The sequence below is a fragment of the Micrasema longulum genome, unplaced genomic scaffold (assembly GCF_059751315.1).
Source record: "Micrasema longulum isolate JH-2025_06_02 unplaced genomic scaffold, ASM5975131v1 h1tg001068l, whole genome shotgun sequence".
NCBI lineage: Eukaryota > Metazoa > Arthropoda > Insecta > Trichoptera > Brachycentridae > Micrasema > Micrasema longulum.
This window is the reverse complement of record NW_028278256.1, coordinates 421,679-427,524: the sequence shown is the minus strand read 5'-3', so window position 1 is coordinate 427,524 and position 5,846 is coordinate 421,679. Positions and strand designations below refer to the sequence as shown.

The window sequence follows — 5,846 nt, the reverse complement described above, 5'->3', positions numbered from 1 at the left end:
TACATGTCAAATTACGTAAATGAATTCGAACACATAAAACCAAAAATAATGATTTTCAATAGAAACATTATTGTGACCTTAAGAATGACCCAAAATACTTAATTATGTTGAATTTACCAAACCTCAATCGTTATTTCTCGTTATTTAGACGGTTTTATAATTGACGTTTCATAGTTCGATATCTGACCGCAAAAGCGTGAGTGGCGAAAATGAGAAAAAATACTCGTGCGCATGCGTCACTGACGAGATGAATATACCTATTACAAAATATAACGCTTTTGCTATCCTGATGAAAATTTATAACGTTTGCCATGTGGGGTATTTATTTTTTCTACACGCCAAACTGTACTTTTTATATTGCAACAATGCAAAACATAAACAAACATACAGTGACAGTTCAACTACTTTTGTAAATGATAAGTATGCCCCGGATCTACATGTCCTTAGGGATTTTGTTTATTTTTATAGAAACTCTGTGAAATACCTACTGTACTCTATAGAAACTTGCATACGAACCACAGCGTCCCTAAATGTACATCTTGCGCGACAACAGGAATCATCATTTGAAGGTATGTTTATCTAATTCGGTATTTTAATCAAACTTATATATTGTGTACGGTTTAAACCTACCTTACGAGTTTTTTCTCAAGTTGTTAATCATTATAATATTTAGAAATTGTAAAAGGTTAAGAATAAGCTAGTGTTAGTAAAAAATAAACAAACCACCAAGCCGTTTTCCCCGGGACGGCCAGAGGATATACAACACACATGCGTTTGCAGTCATACAAAATCTCATGCACATGTGCTGATTTTTTCAACTTTTGAAGTATTACCATATCCGCAGTGGTACTGCAATACCGCTACTGCGAACTTTTAGTTTTAATTGTTGATATTCGTAATGTAAATAATTATTATGTATGTAAATACATATCGTTTCAGCGGTATTTTCGTTTGGTTAAAATCGCAAGTAATATATTAACAGCTTTTATGTTCCCATTTAATTTTTTTTTGATAATTAGGCTTCCCGCCCACTAGGCAGCCTGGCTGCCGCAGTCAAAATTTTGCGCAGCCAGTTAAAGCAGCCAGCCTGACGGCCAGTCCAAATAAAATGGATGTGGAAGATGTTTTTGTTTACATTTTATCTCGTAAGAAACGCAAACCAAAAAGAAGATATTGAATTCATCCTTTACTTGAAAGGGTTCATTTCAAAATTATTTTATGGATCTTCTGTATCGAAAGTCATTGCAAATTCGTTTCATAAAATACTTCTGGCTGCTACGACAAGTGCGTGGAGACTGAGGCAGTCACATACATTTGCTTTGTCTCGTTCTGGCTGCAGTGCACGTCAAACGCGTTCTAATGGCTGCCGCAGCCAGGAATTCTTGGCTATTATTAGTGGTTTAGTGGTGGTATTTCAATTTGATTTATTCATATTGAACATCTTAATTCACACATATAGAAATAATGAAAATAAAAAGGTAAAATTAGGTTATTTATAAAAATAACACAGGTATACATAATATCCAGAAAATAATATTTTAAAAAAGTAAGAGAATCTTGTAACGACAAACTCCCTCAGAGACGTGAAAAATTACAAATGTTTATTAAGAAACAATGAAAGACAATTGGACATGCATACACATAAGATATTTAATTTTGCTAAACCCATCACCTTTATAATAGCTCACAGCATGTGTTATAAAAAGGATACAATATTATTAAGGTTATTGTAATATAATATAATTTATGTTATGAATAGTGGTGTTTAAATATACCTTTGTACTAAAACAAATATTACATCAATATTAATAATAATAGTAGTAAATAGTAAGCTCTATAAATGTCTAGACTTTTAATGATATTATCTTCTAAAAAAAATCTCATTCTCTTTTAGAACATCTGTAAATAATTTAACCTTTATAAGTGTATTTTTTCAGATTATATTAAACCAGGAAAGCGGATCCTTCGAAGGGACGATATCGATTGGCTATTTAAATTTATGCTGTAATGGAATATATGGATATCAAACTATAGGATATATTCGTCATCTGCTTGGAGGTGGGACACGTTGTTTATTAAGTAATTCAAGTTTTTTTTGCACTCTTGAAAATTCTCATTTTAAATTGTAATTTACTAAAAAATGAAAGATAAGTGGTACTTAAATTCACAAATCTGAAATAATCAGTAGCAAGATTCGTCGCTACACCTTTATGACTGATATCTTTATTATAAAGATAAATCTAAATAAAAAAGGATACAATACTTCAGTTATCATTATATAAATTGTAATATATATATTTTTATAGTTAAGATACCAGTCTGGGTATTAAAGATGTTGTAAAAACAATGAAATATCACTACCTACACAGTTATTATACATTTGTATATTTAAATATCAATCATCATTTATTTCCATATTAAAGTATTTATTAGATTTGCTTTAAATAATACCCAATTTGTTATTTTTTCAAATGTTTTTTTTATTACCAAACAGATTAAGAGCCAAAGTACATATAGTATATTGTATTAGTTTAAAATTCATATTATATTAAATATTTTCTCTACAGCTCACGTTGGCATGTCCTAACAAAAGGAAATTTGTCACCATATGGAAAATACAAAGTTATACCATTACATATGACATCGCTTATATCATTTTGAATATTTAGAATTAATCAGCTTACACATATTTGAATTGCAATATCATAATCACAATACCTACAGACAACTTTAAAAATATTACCTTTACTGCATAATAATTTGCTCTGAGAAATAAAACATATAAATCACAAAATATAGCCTTCAAAGTTTTCTTTTTAAAAGGTTTAACAATATGCGGAATAATTAAGGTGTTTGATTTTTGCGTGTACCGATGAACTTTAGTACAATATACAAAAATATGTATATTGGCAGGTTTATTGCAATACCTGATGAATAACTTCCAACTAACCTAAATAAGATATATTTTACCATTTTAAGTGCTTATTTTAGTATGTCATTTTGTAATAAATGTAATTAAAAATGTATTGTAAATTATATAATTTTTTGTTTTTTTATTTTTAGCAAAGAGGAAATATCGAATGTTGCAATTTGGTGTCAATTTTTAACACCTTTATGATCATCTGAGAAAATGGGAGTAAATATGTGGCAGAGCAGAAAAGCGGACTACAGAAATGAGTCTACAACAACTTCATCAAACACTCAAACCTTTTCTCACAAATGTAGAGCATTAGCTAAATTCTAGTTAGTTTTTTGTAGTTTTTTTTTAAAATTATTTTATACCTAAAAACTTATAAACTACAGTGCAAGTACTGTTATTGAAAAAATATTTTGGTGTTTTAGTTTCCTTTTCACACGTAATTAAAATATAGTCATATCTCACACATAAATATTTAAACACATATTCTAAATATAAGGAACCTTAATGTGATCACTTTCACCGGGAGAAATAAGGGCTCTGGCCAAGAATTGTATTTACTTTAGTTTTAGTTAGTTAGTTTTACGAAAACAGTACATTTGAAATTATTTTTATTTATATTACCTTTTGTTACAAGAAAATGTATTCTCACATCCTCTCAACGCGTTTGCTTATCATGCAAGAGGTCTCAGGTTCAGTTCCTGACATGGTAGACATGAAATATTTATTTTAAAAGGTGATTTTACAGTACAATATTTCATAGTCCCTTGACTGGCACCCCAAGCGTACGATTGATCATTTTTTCTTTAAGTAACAAAAAGATCAAGATACGCTGCGATTGGTGTACCAATGCAGTGCCCTATGCAATTAGGTGCGGAATTGAAATGATGATGATGATTACCTGCATTTATTTATTCTACGGTATAAAAATTCACTATATATTTTTTTAAAAGAGATTTGTGTTCTTATGATTTACTTAAACATTTAATTTTGAGGGCCATTTTCGACGAGTTGTAAATAACTCTCTATTAGAAAATAGGAATCAAGTTGGGATGGAATGGGATTCTAACCACGGACCTTTGAGCCGTGAGTCCATGACGATAGTCATAGGAACACAACCCGATTTAACTCAATTGATTCACAGTTTACATATTAATGTGCTGATTTTTTTTAGGCTGTTGCCGTGTTATGCCATAATAATAAGCATAGGGGAAAAAATCTAGTGAAATTAAAATAACAATATTAAAGTCCAAATAAAATGTTATATACACATAAAAATTATAAAAAGTTACAAAAATTAAATTTAGTCGATTAAAAAAAAGTTTTTTTTTTTAACTTTATTAATTATTTGTGCATGTTGTATTCACATTTAATTCATGAAAAATTTCTAAACATAACAAATTGTGATATTATACCAATTTATTGTATTGTTCATTATTTGTAAGCCATAAAAAATAAAATAAAAACAATCTTAAATGTTATTATGCATATTCAACATAACATTTAAAAAAAAATAATACAGACTTTATGGATATGGTACCATAGTGAAAATAAATAAAACAATGTTATGAGTACGTCCAAATACTTGCGGACTGGCTGGATTTCCTCCCTAGGGAGAAATAATTTAATAAAATTCAATTTGTTGCAACAGAGAGGGAAAACATTTTTGAGAAGGGAATATGGAAGTCTAGGCATTTACAGAGCTTATGGCCTGTCATTCATATCATCCGGCTGAAATCACCTACTAGGCAACACCTAAAAAAACAATTTTCCAATTCTTATACTTCTTCTTTTACCAGTTAGTTAATTCAACAATGTTTTGAGTATGTCCAAATTTTGCGGACTGACTGGATTTCCTACCTAGGGAGTTATTCCAATCTAAATTTGTTGCTGGATGGATGAATCTCACCCACATGATAAAGGTTTCAGCTCTTTTACTTCACAAAAGTCAACAGATGGAAGAGTTGAGGAAATTTGGATATTTAAACACAATAAGTAAAGTGGCCGCTTAAACTAGCCAATGACAGGTCATAAGCCCTGTAAATGCCCATACTTCCATATTCCCTTCTCAAAAATGTTTTCCCTCTCTGTTGCAACAAATTTAGAATAAATTGATTAAATATATTATGCTCTATTATTCCTTTATGGCAACCAACAATGAACTCAAATTCTGGGTAACATAATATTGCATACCCTTTGTCCGTGTCCAAGCTGACAAAGGAAACAGACCTGTTTGAAAAATGAAAGCAGAGCCCTGGACGAGCATTTTCGGCTTTACTGCAACTCTTATGTAAATTCTGGAAAAGGAAATTGGGTAGAGATATGTCTGCCTTGTAAGGTAGTAGTCGGAGCGTTCGCCGACCGTGCTTGAGGTCTCAAGTTTGATTCCTGGCAGGATCAACAGAAAATATTTATTCTTGAGGTTCACTGCAATGTTTCAGTCCCTGGAATAGCACCTGAAGTGTAAGATTGATCACCTTACCTTCATGTAACTGATGATGAAATATGCTGCATTTGATGCGCCACACGGTGAGGATAGGGAAATGATGAGATACCTTACACAACCTTAATGAAAATAATTAGTTACTTTATATTTTGGTTTGACACCTTTTAGTAATTGAGAATGTCAGAAGAATAAGTATATTTCAACAATATGGGATCAAACAAACAGATCTTGCACAGGTTCATTTTGTACTCACACATTCAGAGATTGTGACATCAAATATGAAAATAAGGATTTAAAATTTATATGCATTTTGATTTGATATTTAAACCTTACAGCTACAATTGTAATTTGAGCAAAAATTGTTCTTGCATTTAATTGTTCTTCCTTACATTAACTGCGTATTTCATTTACCAGTTGTTGCAATTAAGCATTCATTTGACAGAGGTTGTGAGTGATATTCAATTAACTCATTAACATCTTCAT

The 5,846-nt window shown here is 30.6% G+C and overlaps 1 long non-coding RNA gene across 1 annotated transcript; it reads left to right on the top strand.

Annotated features, from left to right (window-relative positions):
• Positions 1–238: 238 nt before the first annotated feature.
• On the top strand, positions 239–4,209 carry LOC148277219 (uncharacterized). Its single transcript, XR_015823551.1, has 3 exons — positions 239–569; positions 1,938–2,058; positions 3,064–4,209. It is a non-coding gene; the product is annotated as an uncharacterized LOC148277219 (long non-coding RNA).
• Positions 4,210–5,846: the final 1,637 nt, after the last annotated feature.